This window comes from Trachypithecus francoisi, unplaced genomic scaffold (genome assembly GCF_009764315.1).
Source record: "Trachypithecus francoisi isolate TF-2019V2 unplaced genomic scaffold, Tfra_2.0 Lachesis_group12, whole genome shotgun sequence".
NCBI lineage: Eukaryota > Metazoa > Chordata > Mammalia > Primates > Cercopithecidae > Trachypithecus > Trachypithecus francoisi.
The window spans coordinates 102,665,258-102,688,480 of record NW_022681457.1 but is presented as its reverse complement, the minus strand read 5'-3'; the positions used below and the strand labels follow the sequence as shown (position 1 = coordinate 102,688,480).

Here is a 23,223-nt window from a genome sequence, read left to right as displayed (position 1 = left end):
CCCTCCCGCGGGTCCCTCCAGCTGGAGCTGCTGCTAATGGCATTGACCCATCCTGGGCTGTGGAGACTGAGGCCGCTGGAGAGCGGGTGCTGGTTTCCATGCTGTGCCACACAGAGTGAGGGAGGGAAGAAGACCTTCTCACTTGGGGGATGCCCTTGGCTTAGGGCAGTGAATCTCAGTCGGGGTGATTTTGCCCCTTGGGGCACTTTTGGGAATGTCTGGAGACATTTTTGGTTGTTGCAACTGGCGGTGTTCGTGTGCCCCGCCATTCTGTTGGCATTGATAAGGGTAGAGGCCACGGATGTTGCTAAACGTACTGCAATGAACAAGACAGCCCCCATAACAGAGAACCATTGATTGTCTCAAAGCTGGGGCACACTGGCCTAGAGTCCCTGGGCCGAGGGCTGGAATAGGGATCCAATGTCCCCATTTCAGACACTCTCTGTAAGCCTCTCACTGTGGGAGACCCTGGGGCTCATACTGGAGATGCTGAGATGATCCAGTTTCAAATCCTGGTGGTCCAGGAACCCTCCAGTCCAGCGTGGGAGACAGACAAGTGCCTGGCTTGTTCTCAGCCACCATAGCAAGGGAACTTCCAGAGGAGAAGCAGGAGGTCACGAGTCTTGGGCTTGGAGGACAGACCCATGATGTCAGGGAAAGAGCACTAGACAAGGAGTCCGCAGTCCCAGCTGTGACCAGCTGAAGAAACACAGACAGGCCATGTCCCCATCTTCGGGCCTCAGTTTTGTCCTCTGGTCACTGCTGAGCTGAAATCTCTAACTCTGAGGGCCCGAGCTGTGACAGTCTTGGGTTCTAGACTCAATTCCTTTGCAGCGTGGCAGAGGGGCTTGGTGCACAGCATAGAGGTGGGCAAGCCATGGCCGAATCCAGCTGGGCACCTGCATTTGTAAAAAAAAAAAAAAAAAAGTCTCTGCACTGTCTGTGGCTACATCAGCAAAGCTGAGTACTTGCAACAGAGACTGTACGGCCCTCAAGTCCTGAAATATTTTCTATCTGGCCCTTAGAGGAAAAGGTTGTTGGCCACCCCGCACTACTGGGCAGATTTCAGGTATAAGTCACTGGCCTGCTGGGGACTAGAGGAAAGGCATTTATTTGGCAGGGGGTGTGGGAAGGGCATATTTTGAAGGAAGCTTTTTCTAGTGTACTGGTCAGGATCTCAAACCCAGATTCCTCTCTACGGCCTCAGTTTCCCTGTGTGTGGATGGAAATCACTGTACCTACCTGGCACAGTGGGTAAGGAGGGAAAGTCTCGTGCCTGGGCCAGGCTGGCGAAGCTGGGTTATTTATGGTTTCCGCCGGGAGGGGGGCTGCAGGCCGCGGGCCGTGTCTGACCTGAATTCTTACACTTACAGGAAATTAGAGCCCTTGGAAGCAGGTGCGCTGGGATCCCAACACTCGGGTGGCCGAGAGGGTGATGTGGCTGAGGCAACAGGGAAAGGGGGCTGGACTGGGCTGAGAGCTGGAGGAGGGGCCAGTCCCGAGGGGATGGGGCTCCACTCTCACCTTCCTGCTGTTGTGGAGAAGAAAAGTGGTAATGACCGCTACCGTGCACTGGGCTCTCGCTCTGTGCTTTGCTTGTGTTTGCTCAGTTAATCCTCCCAACATGCCTCTAAGGTAAGATGATTGCCCCTCATTTTACAGATAGGGAAACTGAGGCTCAGTGAGGTGTGCTCACTTGCCCATGAGCACAGAGCAGGCGTTAGAGTCAGGATTTGAACCCAGGAAAGGCTGTACAATTCCAATTCTTATATCCTTTTTTCCATACCAGCCACCTATGGGCGACGAGGTCTCCAGGGAAACTCCAGAACATTCTGTGGGTTTTGGTGGTTACCTGCTGAGGCGGCGGTGGGCGTAGAGCATCCGAGGGTCCAAGGTGAGAAAGAATCAAGGTGTGTGGCTTATGGTCCAGTTCCGGGGTTGGAGAGGGAGGGTGAGTGGTCGACATCTGTGGCAAGCAGTTGTGGGGCTTTTGGGAGCTGGTCGTAGGCTAGGGAGTGCCAAGTGTCTGCAGTCAGGGGCCAGGAGCCTGGGAGGCTAGAGAGATGGGGTCTGGTCTGCTCTGAGGCCGGGCCCGGCCGGGGGTGCCCCGGGTGGGCTGCCTGTCTGCAGCGGGCAGGTGTGTGAGCCTCATGCACACTGGGGCATGTGTGATGAGTCTTTGATTTATTAGAATGTGTGGGCGTGTGAACACGTGTGCAACAGTGTGAGTGTGAGACAGGGTGGATGTGATTGTCTGACTATTTGGATATTTGCAGAGGCGGGTCAGGCTTGGTAAGGCCCAAGATGTCTTCAGTTTGGGGACTTTCTTGATGAAAAAGAATGCAAAATGACAAATACTAAAGAGACTTTAAAACGAGAAAAGAAACCACAACGAATTACTCAATTTTTAAGCTGACAAATACCACAAACATTACCAAATCCAGAAAAAATCATAATATTTTTATTAATTAACTCCTTGGCACACTCCTGTACTACTGATTTTTATTTCTCTTTTTGGCTTTGACCATCGTGTGAACACATTGCAAGGGTCCTCCCGGGGCTCTGGAAGGAGCCTGCAGCTCCAGCCTTGGGATGTGTGAGCCTGTGTGAGTGACTGAGGGCATGGGTGTGTTGCGGTGTGACCAGATGTGGGGGTCTGTTTCACAAAAGAGATGGAGAGCAAGGCTGTCGTGGCAGACTGGCTCAATGGGTATTTGTTGCATACGTAAAAAAGAAGATAGCATATGTGAGAGACTGTGTGTGTAGGAGAGGCCTGTGTGTTTAAGCACGCCCACACGTGGGAATGCATGCGTGTGCAGAAGTGGCCATGGGAAAGAGTGTGTGTGAGTCTGTGTGACCCTCGGTGTCTTTTCTTTGGCATTCTAGTTTTAGGGAGCCTCTCCCTGCCTGCACCTCCACCCCCACCCATACCCCGCCCAGAGGCAGATGGGCACAGACACGCTGTGGCATTTGGTCCAGGCCTTGCGGGGACAGGCTCAGTGTGCGGAATTCACAACTCCTTCCCCTGCCCCACCTCCCTCCTCCCACCGATGAAATGTTGGTAATTCAATCCATGGTGAAGCCCGGTGTCCTGGGGAGAGGCTGGCATGGGCCATGTGTGTGTGTGTGCGCGCGTGTGTGTGTGTGTGAGAGAGAGAGAGAGAGAGAGGCAAGCAGAGAGAGAGGAGACACTTGCATTGCTTCCAAGCTGGCGGGCTCCCAGCTCATGCCCTTCCTTGTACAAATGGGGACCCCAAGCCTTAGGGGCAGGGAGGGGACATGTCTGGACAAATGAGTGGGAGCAGATTGGGTCCGGAATTCAGTTCTCCCATGTCAGTGGTTCCGATGCAAATGGCCATTGAAGAGCACTTGCTGTGGGCTAAGCATTGGGCCAAGCCGAGGGGTGGAGGGTGCTTGGGTGGAAAGAATGCTCTCTGAGCTGCAGCCACTTTTAGAAAAGTAGGGGACTCTGTGAAAGGGAAAGGCACGATGTCTGTGTTTTGGGGGAGCAGCCATGGAGAAGCAGGCAGGACTAGATTGTGGAGGTCCAGTCCACCAGCCTGGGGAGGCTGGTTTGCTCCTGAGGGGAATTGGAAGGGGTTAGAGGGTCAGAGCTGGTGGGTGGGATGGGCACAGATTCGGGTTTCAGAAGGAGAACTGGCTTCTGTGGGGAGGTGGAGGGGCTGCTGGGGCTCACTGCCACCGAAGAGCCGAATGCCCCATCTGGGCAAGAGGTGGTAGGTCTGATGGGGTCGGGGGTGAGATTGCCAGGCTGGAGACGACCCCAACTCTGGCCCTTTTTACCACTCACCCCTCTTCCTCATCAGCTTTCCCCTGAGAGGCCTCATGCTTGAACTTAGAGGAAGAGTGAGTGGCCCTGGAGCTGGGCCTTCCAATAGGAGCAGGGTTTCTGCAGGGGAGCAGAGAGAGGAGACCGGGAGAGGGCACACGGTGAGCAAAGGCAGGGAGGTGGCCCAGGGTCCTACTTCCGCAGTGGCCTGTGCTTTTTCTCCACTGCGAGGAAAAGCTTAGCACCCCTTTACCTAGTCCCTGCAGGGAACGGAGCCACACGCTGCTGGGGGTCTTTGGGATGCCTGGAACTTTAGGTCAAGGCCAAGGTAGAAAATGTGAACCCACAGTAGGCCCTGCTCAAATTCCACCTGCAGAAGGATAATTCCTAGGGCCTGTGGGAGCTGCTGGCCCCTCCAGACTCACCCCGCCCCCCTCCCCAGACCTGCCCTGGGCTCTGGGACCTGACGACCCTGGTGGCATCACCTGGGCCCCTTGCTGTCTGGTTTCTGGTTGGCCTTGGTGAACAGCGGGATGAGAGCTGAAGTGGGTCGTGGGATTTATGTCTCTGCTGAGGTGCTATGGGCTGGCTTTGTCCCTCTCCTGCTCTGGACACAGTAACTGTTCTAGTAACTGTTCCTCCCCCTCCCCCTTCAGGCTTGAGGGTAGTAGCAGCTTTCCACTCCTACCAGCCCCTGGGTGCAGCACCATTGCTGGTCGGTTCCTCTTAACCCCACCCACACCACTGTGGTGGGGTTTTATATATTAAAAAATGTATTAAATAGAGACAGGGTCTTGCTATATTGGCCAGACTGGTCTTTTTTTTTTTTTTTTTTTTTGAGATGGAGTCTCACTCTGTCCCCCCGGCTGGAGTGCAGTGGCGCGATCTCGGCTCACTGCAAGCTCCGCCTCCCGGGTTCCCGCCATTCTCCTGCCTCAGCCTCCTGAGTAGCTGGGACTACAGACACCCGCCACCGCGCCCAGCTAAGTTTTTGTATTTTCAGTAGAGACGGGGTTTCACCGCGGTCTCCATCTCCTGACTTTGTGATCCGCCCGCCTCAGCCTCCCAAAGTGCTGGGATTACAGGCGTGAGCCACCGCACCCGGCCTGCCAGACTGGTCTTGAACTCTTGGCCTCAAGTGATCCTCCCACCTTGGCCTCCCAAATTGCTGGGATTATAGGCATGAGCCACAGTGCCTGGACTGTAAATCCCTTTTCCGTGAGGCTATTTCCTGCTGGGACACTGACCGTATCTCTCTGCCCTGTCTCCAGCTAGCTTTCCCTTCCCTCTCCTCTGGCTGGGCTCCCACCCTTCCCTTAGCTGGGGTGAGGAATGTCACTTTCAAGTTCTCAGTGGGTCTGGAGCTCTGTGGGAGGAGAGCCCCAGAATCATTTCCACAAACATCAAACTCAACAACCACAATGTTAGATAAATAAGGTCTGGCAGGCAGGGCGGCTGCTTAGCCCTGGAGTTCTGGGGAAGGCCTTTGCTCCTGTCTGACCAGTCTGGTCTGCTCACACCCTGAGCTTGCTGGTGTTCTGGTGTCTGCAACCCTCTGGGGTCTTCCGGGCCCACGCTGTGCCTCAGGCCCATAGAGAGGCTAAACAGCCGCTCATAGCAACCCTGATGCTGGGCCCCTTGCAGCTTCTCCCAGGATTTACCGAGGATGCTTCTCCCGTGCAGTGAATTCTTCCCACATCCGATCACCTCCTCCCCTGCTTTCTGTCCATTTCACAGGCTTCTTCTCAGCCACCGTCAACCACCCCCAGCTGCTACCAAGGTGCAAGAACACACCGGCTGCTGTGAAAGTACCGTAGGGGGCGAGGGCGGAGGAAGGGGTCAACCAGGTGGCTTCCAAAATAATCTAGGCAGGAGAGGATGGTGGCCTGGATGAGGCTGGCAGCCCTGCAGGTGGAGGAAACTGGCCGGATTCCAGAAATTCTCCCATTTCAGCACCCAGACTCCATGCAGAGTAGAAATGGATGCTCTTGGCTGGGCGCAGTGGCTCACGCCTGTAATCCCAGCACTTTGGGAGGCTGAGACGGGTGAATCATGAAGTCAAAAGATCGAGACCATCCTGGCTAACACAGTGAAACCCCGTCTCTACTGAAAATACAAAAAATTAGCTGGGCGTGGTGGCAAGCGCCTGTAGTCCCAGCTACTCAGGAGGCTGAGGCAGGAGAATTGCTTGAACCAGGGAAGTGGAGGTTGTGGTGATCTGAGATCATGCCATTGCACTCCAGCCTGGGCGACAGAGCAAGACTCTGTCTCAAAAAACAAAAAACAAAAAAACAGAAAAGGATGCTCTTGAATTTGAGTTCTGAAATTTTGCATCCTGTCTCCCACGTGGCGGCCCAGACATTATTCCCTTAGGGTGAGTGAGCCTGTGAAACCAGGAGAGGGCTGCTGTGTGTCTAGTCGTCTGGTGCATATTGATCGATTTATTTGACCCTCTGCAGGCGGTGTGCTGAATGTCCCGTTCCCTGGTGCTGCCAGCTCCTTGGAGCTCTGTAGGTCACCCTGTGAGACCTTCTCCCTGCATGCCTTTTTTTTCTAATGGAAGTACCTGCTACCTGTTGCCTTCTTCCCCGCAGGATCGCAAGCCCTTGCCCAGTGCCTGGCATAGAGGCGGCCATAGCTGGACTGCTACCCTGTTCCAGGCACTGAATCTTCATTTGCCCTGAGAAGTCAGGGTGCTCTTAGGACCATGCTTCCAGGGAGAACACAGAGGCACAGGGGCGTGAGGACTCTGCGCTGGGTGGTGGCAGAGCTGGGATTTGAACCTGGGTTTGCATGACTCCCAGCCCTGTTCCTGTCCTCTCAGGGGCTGCACCCTCCCCCTGCCCCTTCCTCCTCCCCCTCCCACCAGGCAGGGCTGAGCCAGACTGCGGTTCCAAAGCCCTTCCTCCTTCTCGATCCAGAGATAAATATTTGTTTCTCCAGTGTAAATAGCCCTTCGTGTTTAATGAGGCAATCCTAGGGCCATTTCCTGGCACAGCTCAGTGCCTGGAGGTCTCTCTCGCTCTGGGAGGAACAGTCCTAGGAGGAGAGCTGCTAAGGAGGGGCTCAGGGCCTCTGAGCAAATCCTTCCATCTACAGATGAGGAAACTGCCGCTCAGAGAGGGCAGCCGACCCACCCAAGACCGCACAGCCAGGATTCAAAGCCATGCCACTCAGCTCCTGCCTCTAGGCTCTGCCTTTGCACGTGGCTTCTTCTGGCTCCTGGACCCTTCCTTGGCCCTCCCAGCTGGCTGTGCTGTGACAGTGGGTGGGGGAGTGCCAAGACTTTGCCCTGCCCCCCGCCCTTGGCATCTCCCGGTCAACATGGCACTCATAGCTCCCCAGGCATGGACCCCCTCCTGTCATCCCCACTTAAAGTGATACTTTAATAAATTATGCTTTTATGTTATTACACGTGGAGCTATAAAAGCAGAGAGTGTGCGGCAGGGCTGAGGTAAGGCGCCCACGACTTTCCAATTTCCTGGTCTGGCCTGGCTCTGCTCTGCACCGTGAATTTTTCATTAATGTGCACAGGTGACGCCACAGGGGCAGCCGCAGGCCAGGTAGGCTCCCACGGCGGCAAGGCCTGGGCTGGACCTTGCCGGGCTGGGCTGGGGATGGCACAGCAGGTTTCGTACTAACAAGGATTAGAAATAGCATCACGCTATGACTCAAGATCGTGCCCTGGGTTCAAATAGCCAGGGCAGCCAGGTGCAGTGGCTCACGCCTATAATCCCAGTCGGGAGGCCAAGGCTGGAGGATCTCTCCAGCCAAGAGTTCAAGGCCAGCCTGGGCAACATAGTGAGACCCTGTCTCTATAAATTTTTTTTTTTTTTAATTAGCAGGTGTGGCGACATGTGCCTGCAGTCCCAGCTATTCGGGAGGCTGAGGTGGAGGGAAGGCTTGGGCCCAGGAGTTGAGGCTGCAGTGAGCTAGGATCACACCACTGTGCTCCAGCCTGGGCAACACAGCAAGACCCTGTCTCAAATAAAAAAACAAATAAGCAAACACACACAGCGAATGACAAGAAACCCCCCATGTCTAGAGGAAGGAAGGGGCGTCCACTGGCCTGTGCCAGACTCTGGGCCGGCGTTTGTTGCACATGACCTCATTTCACCCTCAGAAGGCCATGAGATGGACTTATGCACCCCACTTGATGGAGGAAGAAAGTGAGGCTCTGTTAGTAAGTGAGTGGCAGTGTCAGCTCTGAACCCAGCCAGTCTGATTCTAGAACCTGAGTTCCTAACTGCTAGGCTGTTTTCATTCATTCCTTTCTCCTTCCTCTTCTCCCCCAAGTCTGTTGACCCTTTCCATGTAGTCATAGTTACAGAGGCAATGGGCACGTTGAACAGAGGAAAGAAAACAAACACTGCCTAGAATCTAGGGGGAAGGAAGTCTTCTAGATTCCAGACCTTCTGTGTCCAGAGTATCAGTCTTCCCACCTGTGAGGTGGGGCCGAGGAGTCCTGCCATGCCGTGCTGGGTATTGACTTCGGGGAAGGGGCCTTGGGATGTCTATGAGGATGCAGCTGCTGCCTTTTGTCTTGGCAGAGACTATGGCCACCCCAGGACACTGTGTTTGGTCCCCACTGTGCTAAGTCTCCTCCAGGAACCAGCCAGGCATCAGTGGAGCACAGTGAAAATGGGTCCAAAGCCACCCACAGAGGCTCGGTGTGGTTCTTGGATAATTCTGGAAGGTTCTAGAGAAGGCAGCAAGAAGGCAGGAACCCGGGACCAGAAACTGGACAACTTGTGGTGTGTTTGTCTGTAAAGTGGGGCCAGGAATCCGTGTGGGGGTCAAATGAGAACAACTCTGCCTCCCAGTGCACAGTCCCGGGTTGAGGTCAGAGAGCCTCTTAGGCCCCGGCTCTTTTGGGAAATCATCCCAGGGGCTGAAGACAAAACTGAAGTTGAAATAAACACGGGGGTCCAAACACTCCAGAATCCTGAGTGAGTGAATCTCCTCCCAAGCTTCCACACCAGGCCCAAATGCAAACAAGAGGCAGCAGGGATGGCTTGGGCCCCTCACACAGAATTATTGAGATTAGCTGAGAACCAGAGCCCAGCAGATGTCCCCTCTCTGGACTCGGTGACTCACTTGCCTCCCTGGTTGAGAATCATATCCGGCTGGGCCTGAGCTGTCCTGGCTGGCAGGGAGCTGGACACAGGGCAGAGGTCGGGGTAAACACCCGTGCTCCAGGCGGGAGGTCGGGATGGGGGTGGTGACAAGGAGGACAACATTTCCACTCAGCAGAAAGAAGAGCCTGAGCTGCCCTAGGGCTGGAGGGGCTGCCTGAAGAGGTGGTGAGGACCAGGTTCCAGAGGTGTGCAAGCTGGGTACCCTTTGAAGACTAGAAGGATTCCAGTCAGCGCTGGGAGAGTTCCAGGCAGGATGCCAGTTCAGGTCCCTCGTGTATGAGAGACAGGCAAACATTTTCTGGGAAGGGCAAGATAGTAAATATTTCAGGTTTTGTGGGTCATCCTACTATCTCTGTTGCAACTGCTCAACCTGCCACTGTAGCTTGGAAGCAGCTACAGACAATACATAAATGAATGGATGTGGATGTGGTTTTGTAAATAAAACTTTATTTACAAAAAAAGACAGTGGGCCAGGGGTGGACCCTGAACCACAGCTTGCTGACTATATAGAGCCTATGGTCTAGGGACTGTGGTGGGGATATGGGGGCTCTCCTGGAAGCTTGTGGATTGCAGGGCAATGACCTGACTCTTGTGCTTTTGACCTTGCAGGTGGTGCCCCTCCACCTGGATGGGTTTATTCTTCCGTTTTCCCTTCCTTCCTTCTTTCCTTCCTCCCTCCCTCCTTCCCTCCCTTTCTTTCTACCCATGCACTCATCTATCTCTCTATTCACACATATACTTCATTGTTTCAACAAATCTCTGCTTCATGTTCTAGCTCTCTAACTCATTCACTCACTCACTTATGAATTCATCCAGTCATTTATTCACTCACTTACTCATTTATTCTACTGGAAGCTCAGGGTTCTATTGTGGAAAATGTGGAAAAGCTAAAGGAACTGGAATTCTTTTATCTGGGGAGACTCTGGAAAGTGCAGGGATTAATGATTGTCTCTTAGGCTCTGTTACATTTATAGGAAGAAGATTCTGGGCAGTTCTTGATTCATTCACGAGTCCTGCATTGTTTGCATACCCAAAGCCTCCTCTAGACGAGGCTCTGCACTAGGAATACAGCAGCAAAGATGCTGTCCTTGCCTTCCCAGAGCCTGTGTTCCAGTCTAGACTCAGGTTGTAAATAGGTGGGATGTTCCAGGCAGGGAGAAAAGCACAAAGACCAAGAGGTGAGACAGAGGGAAGTACATTCCAGAAACAGAAGTTGGCTCTGATCGGAGCACAGTGTGTGCACATTTTTGTGTGCATGTATGTGCAGGTGTGTGGCAGGTGTGCGTGCAGGTGTGCGGCAAGTGAGGCTGGAACCTGAAGAGCCTTGAATGCCAGGCCAAGGAACTTTGCTCTTCATACTGGAAACAATGGGGTGGGGCATATGAGAGAGCTGTAAGCAGGGGAGGGCATGACTAGGCTTGGAATTTAGAAGCAACCTCTCGGCCATCTGCAGAGAATGGATCGTTTAGATGTCGGCCTCCATGAGGGCTTCCCCAGGGAAGAGGCCTTTCTGCTGGGTCAGAAGGGGAGCCTTTCCAGCACGGACTTCCTGCAACCATTGCCCCCCACAACTGTGGCTGCGTCTTCCTCCCATTGGGACCTTCCCTATAGGGTAGGGGGTGGTGGAGGCAGGAGCAGTGCTTTCTGGGAGTTTAGGCTGCCTAGGCAGGAGTGGGGCTGAGGGACAGGGGATGGTGGTTGAGGGTGGGGAGATGCCTCTCTCCTCTCCTTTCCTCTCCCTCATGAATAGACTCATGCTCGCCCTTCCGATCTCACCATTTCCACCTTTTCCTGCCTCCTTGAACTCTCCAGGAGTGCGCTAGGGCTGGGGTGCACAATATTGGGCCTTATGAGGCCACTCCCAGGATTCCCACCCTGCCCCAAGTGCTTATGGAGAGGCAGTCAGAGCTGGCAGCCTCTGCTGTGACACCAGCTTGCTGTGTGATGCTGGGGGAGCCTCTGCCCCTCTCTGGGCTTCAGTTTCCCCACTCATATCGCAGTTTCAATCTCACGGGGCTGTCACAAAAATTCCAGAGCACTTGGCTCAGTACCTGGGCTCAGCACTTACTAGTTATTATCAATGACACACGAGTCACTGATAATTGCGAGCTGCTGGGTAAGATCATGCTACTGGCCTGGTAGGATGGACTGTGGGAGGATGGAGGTTGGGGGCCTGGAGGTTTGGGGCCTGTTGTGAGTTCAGCTAAAATATAATAGGAGGAAAATAGTAATATTTACTAGCCACTTGTGCAATTTGGGGCAATTTCCTCACCTCTTTGAAAATTAAGGTTTTGTAGAGGGTGGATGACGGTGAGGCCCACATCTCAGGGGCCTGTGTGCATTGAAAGAGATAATGCACTTTAGGGGCCTGTGCTCAATACATGGTAACTAACATCTTTATTCTTAGGACCAAGCACCCACCAATGTCCTATGGGTCTTGAACCTTCGGATTTTCACACCTGTCACTGTGGTTCCCACTTGGCAGGAGAGGACACCAAGTCTCGGAGAAGTGAAGTGCGGTGCCCCAGGCCCCACAGCAGGCTGAGGCCAGGGCAGGATGAGGGGGATGTGGGGTAGCAAACCCTAAAAATCAGCTACTGACCACTCCTGCCTGTCTCCAGTCTCAGGCTTGAGTTTCACATTCTCCATGTCACTCACAGGGACCCTTAGTCTGTTCCCACACCCTGTGGCCTGCCCTTCTGCCCCACTGGGCTGATGCCCTGAGTCTGGAAAGTTCCCCAGCCTGGGAGAGATAAGGGCTGCCTTGCCCAGGTTCCTGGGTAGTGCCTGCCTGCGGCCCCTTTGATTGCAGACCAGATGGTCCTACCAGTCCAGCTGCTGGAGGAGCCAGGCCTCAGTGATAGGGGCCAGCCCAGGGTGGGGCCGGGCCTGGTATCAGCCACCTGGAGGGAGCACCTCCTGTGGTCACCATGGCAACGGGCGCCCATGCCTGCAAACAGGAAGCTGCTCCTGGGCTGGTGGTGGGATCGGCAGGCGTGGTGGAGACCCAGACTCTTTAATCTTCTAGAGGAAGAGGTCCAGGGGGAAGGGCCTGGTGTGGGCCGCCAATCTCCTGTCTCCCTGGTGAGTGTAGGGGTGAGGCAGAGCAGGGATGACCCCCAAACTGCACGGTTGCCCAGGTCCTGACTGAGGTTAGACTGTGGGAAGAACTTCCCCAGGCAGTTCGATCTCCGCAGCCTAAGGGGCTGGGCAGACTCCTTTCCTAGGATGCATCCAAGTGGGACATCCAAGCCAGGCTCTGGTTACCTGCTGCCCCAAGAGGGTGGCAGCGCCAGGTTGAGACAGCTGGTGACTCAGTGACCAGGGCTTCACAGCACTCCTTAGAGCCTCCTGACGTGCTGAGGGGCCATGGGAGCCTTGTTCATGGCTGGGTAGCCTTAAGCGAATCGCTGTTTGCTCATGTGCCCGCTGGGAATGTGGACTGTTCTACGCAGGGCTGGTGAGAAGCTCATGGGAGCATCTAGGGAATGCTCAGGACTCAGGCAGCTTCACATTTGGTGTCCCCACCTCTGCAGCACTGACCCTAGAGCGGCAGCAACACCCCTACCCCAGCAGCCATGCAGTCCAGGGGACGAGGGGCTGCCAGGTGGAGGGAAACCCCCCCAGATGCCAGGCCCTGGAGCCGGCCACCTGCCCTACTGCCTTTCATGGCACCGTTCCAGCAGCCCTGAAAGGTGGGGCTGTGCTCCTCATTTTACAAACCAGGAAATGGAGGCTGGTGGGCTTCAGGAGCTCTCACTGTGTCTTGGGCTTTCTGATATAACTCTGTGGGTCCTGGGATTTCAGGTGGAGGCTCAGCCTGGTTTGTGTAGGAGAACTTGGGAACTCAGAGAGAAATAACTCCCTTGGTGGCCCTGTTGGTCTTGAGCAGCCAGAACAGGGGCAGGGACACGAGGGATATTGGAGTCCTCTTAGACCTCGGGCCTGTCCTGTTCCATCCTTCTCTGTTGGCTGGGCGAGCTGGAGCAAGTGGGGCCAAATCAGGGGAGCCGTCCTCGTTTACTGAGCCCTTCCTTCAGTCCTCAACATGGAACTTCTAGAATGTGCCAGGCTCTCCTCTGGGTGGTGGTGGCGGGGCGGGGGTGTCCAGAGAGAAAAATGATACAGTTGTGCTTTGGAGGACTGTGTGTGTGTGTGTGTCTGTGTGTGTGTGTGTTCACATGCGCATGTGCAGATAGAGTGATGTAAGAGCTGTATGGACAGTGCGTTGATGATCACGGTGGTGCCGGGGGCCATACAGGAGGATGGTGCTTTGGGGGAGGGTGGTGGTCTTGAAGGTAGTGGCAGTGGTCTTAGAGATGGTTCTGGTGACAGTGGTGCTGGTGACAGTAAAGACATGTGTGAGACAGGAGCAGCCCTCACTCTCTCGACCCTGAGGGCCACAACCAACTCCCACCTGGCCATCGCAGCTCCCTCTAGGCCCCACCTCCTCCTTTTGGGGTCAGCTCTTCCGAGGCCTCAGTGAGCCCAGGCTCTTAGGAACAGCAGGCCAGAGAGGGTGCATGTCTGGCTCAAGGCAGAAGCAAGGGAGGGGCAGATCCAGGTGCCTCGTCCAGACCTCTGCATTACCCTCCCCCACCCCCTTTTCACATTCCATAAGCATTTCCTGGGCCTGTGCTCAGTGTCAGGCCCTGCACTGGGATCTGCACTGGGTATTGGCGGCATCACTGTGCCCCCTGCTCTCAGAGACCTCCATCTAGACAGGAGGCGGACACTCAGCCAGGCCAGGATAACACAGAGACCAGGACGGGCAGAGGGCGATGGCAGCCCCAGCCTAGAAGTGGCAAGGAGATTGGACTGAGGCTTTGAAGGATGTGGAGTTTACTCACTAGGGAAGTAAGCGCAGGCAGCCCTGCAAGTGGAAAGGCCTGGAGGCGTGTTTTCGGGAAACAGAGGCTGGAGTCAGGTTGGAAGAAGCTGGAAGAGAGGGTGGGGCAGGGCCAGGTCTCTGCTGCGGCACAGGCAACTTAGAGCCTGTCCCACCCTGATGGGCATCCCCTCTGCTCCCTAGCCCCCACCCCCACCCCAAATCCCTCCTGGGAGTCACAGTGCCACCCCTCCCCCCAAATAACTGGAATTGTTTGAAAATACCCAGCAAGAATTCAGCTCAGCAGGTTATACTGGTCAGGGGAAGCAGCTGATTGGGGGTCTGGGGGGTGGGGGAGGACTCAGTGGGACTTCCTGGGAGAAGGTGAGAGGTCCTGACCTCAGGCCAGGGCCAGCGCCCCTGTGAGCACTGATCCAAGAGCAGATTACAAGGGAGACTGGAGCCAAATCCGCTTTGAAAAAGAGCTGGTGGAGTTTAACTCCCGCTCAGTGAGGTCACCTGGAAAAGCTCCTTCCCTGCCTGGGAGCCTGGTGTAGAGTTGGGGTGGGGGGATGTAGGGCCAGGGCGGAGTGCTGGTAAGGAGACCTGGGTGTGTGTGTGTGTGCGCGCGCCAGGGTGTATGTGCATGTATGTGTATATTTGGGGATGCATGTATGAGGATGTGTGTGTATATTTGGGGATGGGCATGTGTGTGTATATTGGTGTGTAAGCATATCTGTGTGGTGTGTGAATGTGTTTGTTAGTAGATAGTGCATTTGTGTCTCTGCCTGTTGGCCTCGCTACTCATCCGTGGTTACCATACCGACACGTGTGTGTGTGTGTGTGCGCGCGCGCGTGCATGTATGTGTGCCGTGTCCACCCCGTGCATGTATGTGTGTGTGTGTGTGCGCGCGCGTGCATGTATGTGTGCCGTGTCCACCCCGTGCACACATGCGCACTTCTGCGCAGCTCTTTCATGTCTGTTTCCATACAGTTCCCTTTCCTGCTTCTCTCCACCCTTCCTGCCCAGTCCTCAGCCCCACCACTATGCCAACATTCCTTCATTCATTCCTTCGTTCCTTCAAAAAATGTTTCTCGAGGGTCTGCCTTGTGCCAGGCACTGTTCTAGGCTCCAAGCATGAATGGGAGATGAGAAGGCGGGAGAGGCTCCTACTCTTATAGAAGCATAAGTCCTCGGTGATGAGACAGACATTAAACCGGACAAGCCATTTGTAGCATGGCACGTAGTGACACATGCTAGGGAACAAAATTCAGCAGAATGAGGGGAAAAGGAGGGCTGTGTTACATGGCCTGTCAGGGAGGGCCACTGAGAAGATATCTGAGCAGAGACATGAAGCATGAGTGGCTGGAGATGTCATTCTCTGGAGACAGGGTGCCCAGGCTGAGGACGCAGCTGGTCAAATGCCCTGAGGTGGAAGCATGCTTGTGGGGTTCTAGGGATGGTAAAGGGGCCAGTGTGGCTGGGGTGGACAGGTGAGGGGGAGGGCGGGAGGAGAGGAGTCAGCAGAGCCTCTAGGTCACCCGGGGGGGCTTTGGTTTTTGCTCTGAGTGACCGTGGTGGTCGTGGGAGTCACTGCAGGACTCAGCAGGAATGCTGGGTAGTAGGTGGGAGGTGGGGGACCAGTGAGGAGGCTGTCGTCAGAACCCACTGAGACGTGATGATGGCTTGGGAACAGAGGGCAGAGTGGGGGAGGCAGGGGGGCATCTCAGATATGTTGAGTTTGACATAATTGTTGGACATCAGGGATTTGATGACCCAAGCCTGGAGTGGAATGTAAACCTGGGGGCTATTAGCAGTCTGAGGGCATGAAAGCCCAGTTCTCCTGGGAGCTACATCACCCATTTGCTTGGCTGTGTGGCTTCTTGTGGGTGCAAAGTTTCAACACCCCTCCCCTCTAGAGCCTCAGGAGAGGCCCCAGGGGTGAGCTGAGGTGGGGCTGAGCTGAACTAAGGGGCAATGCCAGCAGTTGATTCAGGGCACCTGGGTGTTGGCATCAGACAGACCTGGGCTTGCATCTTCCTGTGACCATGGACAAATTCTTAACCACCCTGGGCCCTGTCATCTCATCTGTAAAGTGGAGATAATGGGAGTATCTCCCAGGCAGGGTGCCTGTGAGGGTTGGATGAGATGGTGTCTGTGTGGGACTTAGACAACACATGGCCCCCTTATTATTCTTACTGACCCTGAGCCATGGCAGCCCCGGGCAGGGCTTAGGAGAGTGATATTTACTAAGTGCCTGGTCCCTGTACCATTGATAAATGGGGAACCTGGGGCTCATCAAAGAGGCCAAGTGACTTGCCCAAGGCCACAAGGAAAGGGTGAAGCTTTCATTGGAACTGACTCCTGGCCATGCTCCCCATGGCTTCAGGCTGCCACTGCATAGGAAGCTCCAGGCAGGCGGAAGGAGCTGGGGTCTGAAGACTGACCCACGTGTCCAGGAACCTCTGCTCAGGGGTATAAAGACTAGCTGGGGTCTGAAGACTGACCCACGTGTCCAGGAACTTCTGCTCAGGGGTATAAAAACTGCTGTGGTGTAGCCTCATGGCATCCCCCATTTCCCCTGCAGCAGGGCCCTGGGTGTCCATTCCAATCCGATTTTTCTTTTCTTTTCTTTTTTGAGATGGAGTCTTGCTCTGTCACCCAGGCTGGAGTGCAGTGGTGCCATCTTGGCTCACTGCAAGCTCCACCTCCTGGTTCAAGCATCAATCCAATTTTTCTAAAGCAAATGTTAGCTTCCGGGGAGAAGATGTGGCAGGACAGTTTCCAGGAGCACATGGCCCTAGGCATACTGTCCCTTTGAGATGGCCTTAGTTTGGGCAGGGATGCTGCAGGTGGTCAAAGATGGACCTCCCACCCAATGGAGGGTGTTGGGTGGCTGGCTCCTGGCTGTGTGGCATGTGCATTGCTGGGCCTGAGTGTGTGTGTGCATGCGCGTGTGTGTGTGTGTGTGTGTGTGTTGTTGGGGTGGGAGTGGGAAGTCAGACCTGCGTGGCGAAAACCTGAGTCTAGTGGAAGGCCTCCCCTGCCCCTACCCACCCTCCTCCCTGGCAGAGGGGGCTGAACTGTGGCTGGAGGGAGCCATGCCAGGCTGGGATCTCTGAGGGGTCCTTGAACCACATCTGAGCTCTGGGAAGGCTCCCCGGTGCGTGGAGAGCAGAGAGGGAGGCTCCGTGGTGATTTACAAGCACCTCCTTTTGATCGTCTCGCTCCCTTGGAGAGATCCCTCCTCCACACCTGGGGGCTGCAGGGGAGGCCGGGCGCAGGGGATTTCCAGCTGGCCTGGGGCAGCAGGGTCTGGTGTCCCTGGGATGCAAGAAGCTTCCTTCTCTCTGGCATGGCCTTGCTGGTACCTAGCTGCTTGTGCCTATTACTGAGCAACCCAGCTCCTGTCCAGCGGGGTGGGGTCCAGAGCGCACCCCTGCCTCCCCACATCTGGCTCTGCTTCCATTTTTCCAGGGTCGATGCGACTGTTTCACTGGCCTCCTCTTCTGCCTAGACCCACGGGGTTTCTTCTTCCTGCCTCCCTGCCTGACATTCCTGGACTTCACTCCAGGCGTTTGAAAGCCCTGGATGGATGTCCCAACAATTTCAGTTTTTTCTCTGGTCCTAAAGGGCCAAGAAGCCCAGCTTTCAGGCAGAGTCTAGGCACGGCCTGTGGGGTGGTCAGCAGTGGGCAGGTGCAGATGCAAAGGAGGGCAGAGGTTGCTGAGGCTGTGGACGGCCTTGTGACAGGTTCCGAAAGAGCACTTGAGCTAGGATGCCCAAGTGGGCCTACGAGGGAGGTGGCCACTCTGGAGCAGGGCAGGGACAGCCCTCAGGACTCCCTCAGGCCTGACCATCTTTGGGAGGAACTCCAGTATGTCCATGGGAGGGCAAGGGGCCACTGGCAGAGAGGTTCCTTGAGTATCCCCAGCACTTAGATAGTGCCTGGTGTATGAGAGACAAGCAATACATCATATTGCTTGTGGGACCAGGGTGCGTGCCCAGGTCCCAGACCCAAGACGGAGAAGGTGTTTAGCAGAGAGATTGTTCTGTGTCTGTGCAAATTGAGGCTGATAGCAGCAATCCCAGAACATATGTGTTGAGTACTTACCTGTACGTTCAGGTAAATTACCTGCCCCAGCCCGGTCTCCTGTTCCCTCCCCGAACATTCTCCCCTTACCTGTCCAGGGGCCTCTGCTCCAAGTGGATGGCCCTCCTCCAGCCTGGAGTCCCTTCTGTCACCTCTCCTCACAGCCCACACACTCCCCCATAGCTCCCCACTAATCTCTCTGCTCCTTTGCTAGGGGTGGATGTAGGAATGTTGGAGGAATCCATTCAACAAGGGCTTGTTGGGTTCTAGTGGTGCTCAGAGCTGGGGTGCAGAGATGGGGGAGCCATGTCCCCTCCAGAGCTTCACAGAAGGTAGGCGACATACTCCACTCTCCCTGCCATAACTACCATACAGCCCACTGAAGACCACCATGAGAGTAAGGGTCCTCTATCCAGGATGCTGGTTGGACATCCTCTCTGGAAAGATTTTTCACAACTCACATGTCATTGGTCCCAAAATTATTGCTCAAGAACTCACTTATATAGAAGTAGCCATTAATTTTCATTATAATTCCTGGAGAGAAGTGGCAGGGTTCCTATGAAGGAATAAGAAAGTTCAGCCTCAGCCGGGCACGGTGACTCACGCCTGTAATCCCAACACTTTGGGAGGCCGAGGTGGGTGGATCACCTGAGGTCAGGAGTTCAAGATCAACCTGGCCAACATGGCAAAACCCCGTCTCTACTAAAACTACAAAAATTAGCCGGCGAAGGTGGTGGGCACCTAAAATCCCAACTACACAGGAGGCTGAGGCGGGAGAATTGCTTGAACCAGGGAGGCAGAGGTTGTGGTGAGCCAAGATCGTGCCACTGTACTCCAGCCTGGGCGACAAAGTAAGACTCTGTCTCAAAAAAAAAAAAAAAAAAAAAAATTCAGCCTCAAGCTACTAATCAGTAAAATGAGAGCATAATTATATATCACAGAGCTCCATAAACGCATTCATCACACTAATAAAATGAAATGTTCCTGAAGTAACGTCAGGGCTAATGGTTTCACCAGTTGTTCTGTGGCCGTGCAAATTGAGGCTGATAATTGTGAACTCAGAACACATTTGTCGAGCAATTACTGGTGCTTACAGGGGTGCAGAGGCAGACCCCACAGCACTGGGGACCCCTCAGATGTGGGCTGAGGAGGAGAAGGCATCAAAGATAACTCCCAGATGTCTGGCCTGCACATTGGGGGGTGGGGGGCAATGGTGGTGACCACAAATCAAAGCCGGAGAAAAGGCCCCATGACAGTGCAGAGAGATGAAGATGAGAGCTACTGGGTGGTTTTGGCCTATTCACAGCCTCTCTCCGAGCCTCAATGTTTTCATCTGTCAAATGGGATTCAGAATCTCTGCCTCCAAGCACCTCTGAGAGTGAGAGCACGCATTGAAAAGTTCATAATGACATCTGCTTAAGACCCAAGATTTGAGTATGTTTTGCCTGACTTAAATGGAAAGAGAGTGGCCCCCACCCTTAGGCCCTGGGCACGGAAGTGCTCACTAATTCCGGTGGCTGGGTGATTTTGCTTTTATAAGAAGCTGCCTTGAAATGTTCTTGGTGATACAGTCAGGTCCCCAGAGGGCCTAGACCCTCCCTGCTGGGGACAAAAACCCCCACTGGACTGGTGGACCCCCAAGCCCTTTAGGCCAGCACCACTGTGCTCCCTGCTAAGCAGCCCATGGGGAGTGCCTCTCACAAAGGGCAGCCAGGCATGGCAAGGGTTAATGTCAATGTTAGGAATTGAAAATTGGCCCAGGCTTCAGGGGGAGTGAGAGGCTCAGAGACGTGGAGTCTTCACTTACACTGAAACCAAATGCAGCCTTGTCAGTGGCAGTTGGGGATAAAAGCAAAGCTGCCCGTGGCCTGGGCTTGGCCAGGGGAGCAAATGGTTCCAGGCTCCTTGTCTTCAAGTGGAAACAAAAGGAATCAACTTTTAATGGTTTCTGCAGTGGCGGCAGGATTTTTGTCCCAGAGGAGAGTTTGAAGGTGTCCCCAGTCCCTCCAGCAGAGCTGTAGCGTCCTCTCAGGTCGGATGCCTCACTCATTCGGTCACTCACTCCTTTACTCATTTGTTCACTCAGGTTCATTCACTCACTTATTCACTAATTTATTCACTGTCATTCATTTATTCACTCATTCATTCACACATTCACTTGTTCATTTATTCACTAATTTACTCATTCATTCATCCATTCACTCATTCATTCATTTATTCACTAATTCACTGATTCACTCATCACTCCTTCACTCGCTCATTTACTCACTCACTCACTAATTTATTCATTCACTATCATTCATTCTTTCACTCATTCATGCATTCACTTGTTCATTGATTCACTAATTTACTCATTCATTCATCCATTCACTCATTCATTCATTGATTCACTCACCACTCCTTCATTCGCTCATTTACTCACTCATTCACTAATTCATTCATTCACTATCATTCATTCACTCATTGATTCATTCACTCACTTGTTCATTTATTCACTAATTCACACATTCATTCATCCATCCATTCACTCACTCATTTGTTCACTCACTTCTTTATGTATTTACTCACCACTCATTCATTCACTCATTCACGTCATTTATTTACTTATTCATTTATTCACCCACCACTCCTTCACTCACTCACTCACTCATTCATTTATTTACTTGTCATTTATTTACTTTAGTTAGAAAGAATCAGAAAAAAAAGAACATAGACAAATAATGCTAGAATAAATTGCCTAAGTGTTGTGAGGAAACCAACCAGGGGCTAAGGCAGCAAAGAGCAAGGTCTCTGCTTTGGAGGAGGCAGTCAGGAAAGTGTTTGTGAGGAGGTGACAGCCACACTGAGACCTCCATAAGAAGAGGGGAGGGGTGGGGATTCCAGGCAAGGGAGGAGCACGGGCCCAGGCGCTGAGGTGGGAAAGGCTCCCTCTGTCTGAGAGATGCCCTGGCTGGAGTGAAGCCACAGAGGACAGAGTGGTGGGGGTGAGGCTGGGGAGTGGAACTTGGGCTGGGCCTGCAGGAGGGGAGGAGGCTGGAGGATGGACGGGGCAGGTTCAGGGTGAACGGAACAACTGACTCCTTTCCTTACATCTGGGGAAGCCCCAGAGTCAGCCCTTTCCTTGGGTCCTGGGCAGGGTAGGTCCACCTGGAACTTCTGTCTCAACCCCCAGGCTCAGCAAACAGGACCCTCCAGCCCGCCCAGGTGCAAGATCCTGCTGGGCCTGGGTGAGGTGAGATGCACAAGTGCCAGCTCCAATCTGCCCTTGCCAAATGCTGTTCCAAATTGGCTCCGTGAAACCAGAACCGCAAAATCCCGTCAGGACAGCTGGAGGTAAGCACAGCGGTGGAAGGATTTAGACCACGTCGAAACGGCTCGTGTACAAGAGGGTGAGAAAACCTGTGGACTCCTGGGCAAAGGCACCATCGGGAACATTAAGAAAGCAATCCTACCTCAAACCCACAACCAAAATATTTTATAAGACCTCTCCCTTTTTCCCCCCACTCTCTTTTTGTCAAGTAAAGGATACACACGGCCTTTCTACTTGTAACCTGGCCAAGAATAATTTGTGGCAGGAAAGTTTGAGCATTTGTCAAAATAAAATAAAAATGTAAAAAAAAAATTGCGAGCACTGGAGTGTACATTTGTGTGAAACTAAACAGAGGGAAGGTTATTTAGGTGGTAAAATGTCTCTGCGTTTCCCTCCTGCCCCCCGCCCCCTGACACACGGCCCCCCTCCCCAAGTGTTGAAAACGAGATTGGTCGGGGATTTGTTTTGTTAATCTCCAGCCAGGGCTGAGGGGCTGCAGGCTGGGTTTCTTCTTGTTCACGCAGGGCCCTGGCTGCCAAACAAGTTTCCCCTCATCTAGCCCTGAGCCAGGGACCTGTACACCTGTTCCCTGTCCGTCTAGGGAAACGGTGGAGTTAGGGGAGTAAGTTTTTGTCCTTCCAGGGAAGGTAGCTTTGCCCAACTTGAGACCCCCAGCTCCTTGAGGATACTTAATACGAGAACTGGCCTCCCTGAGGCCATGGGGTCTGGCCTACACCCCTGAGTGGTGCTGAGGCCTCAGGGGAGTGCCAGGCTCCAGGTGAGGTCTGGTGTAGTGGTTAAGAGAACCAGGCAGAAGAGTCACCCAGACCTGGATTTGAAGCTGACTCAGCCATGTGCTGATTGGATGAGTGACTTCACTTCTCTGTGACTCAGTTTCTCATCTGTAAAATGGAGTCAATGATCGTAGCTACTTAGAAACATTATTGGGATGGTTGAAGAGACTCACACAGGGAACGGATTAAGACACTCCTTGGTGCATAATGGCTACTTACTAAGCCTGAGTGCTTACTATTGATGGGCTTTAGGCAGCATTGGAGGCTTCAAGAGGATGGTATTTTCCTTCTCTGTGGCCTATTTCCCTCTCTGTAAAAAGGGGATAATGGCTTGGCCCACCCCATAGTGTTGTCTAGGAAGATTGAGTGAAATGAGCAACATCTTTAGGCAAGCGAGAGGCATATGGTATGTGCTTACTAATCATATGTAGTATTGTCACGTCTTTGCGCTATCCTGTCATACATTTCATTTTGAGTCAACAAAGAAGGAAGGAAACAAGTGTTCGTGGGCACCTGCCATTGGCCAGGCCTGGCAAGAGACGCTTTTCCATGAGTGATCTTGCCGCCTGTCCCTAATGCGTTCCCACACAGACCTTGGTCTCCTTTTGCAGGTGAAGAAACTGAGGTTTGCGCAACTCAGCAGGTTAATGGCAGAGCTAGGAGGAAAGCCCAGGCTTTTCTGATTTGGGGTCAGGAGATTCCTTTTAGGGCTGAGTCCTGCATGGGCTGGACCAGACCAGAAGGAGGGGGTAGATGGTGGTGCTGCTGGTGCTGATGATGGGTGCTGGGGGGGTGCTATGTGAAGTCCACTACATATGTGATCACATTGGGCTCTCCCTACAATCTTATGAGGTAGATTAGTCATCTCCACTAGACAGATAAGGACATCGAGGTTCAGGAAGACCCTGAGCATCTGTCTTGACTGCTCTGTGCCACCAGCAAGGAACCCAGTGCTTAGCACCTAGCACATCATCGATGCTCAATACACAGCTGTTCCTATTCCCTTTATCTTGCCCTCACCCTTTTCCCTAGAGGGGTTGGACCATGAGAGCTCAAAGGTCCAAGCCAAAGCCCAAATTTACTCATTTAACAGACAGGGAAATTGAGTCTAAGGCAAGGGAGGATCTTGACTAAATCAGGCAGAGAAAGCCAGGCCTGATGGTCAGTGGAGGCCCGGATAGTTGTCTGGGGGCCTCAGGAGGGGAGGAAGGGATGGAGGAGATGTAAGTGGCCAGGGGGAGGGCCTGGCTGCTGCTTTAGAAGAGGGGT

General features: G+C 53.7%; 1 long non-coding RNA gene across 2 annotated transcripts; it reads left to right on the top strand.

Moving 5' to 3' along the window:
- Window positions 1–1,527: 1,527 nt before the first annotated feature.
- On the top strand, window positions 1,528–21,459 carry LOC117093933. Of its 2 annotated transcripts, none has more exons than XR_004441300.1 (3): window positions 1,528–1,635; window positions 1,790–1,894; window positions 21,023–21,459. It is a non-coding gene; the product is annotated as an uncharacterized LOC117093933 (long non-coding RNA). The 2 variants fall into 2 exon arrangements; XR_004441301.1 differs by having other exon boundaries at window positions 1,790–1,910.
- The last annotated feature ends 1,764 nt before the right edge of the window (window positions 21,460–23,223 follow it).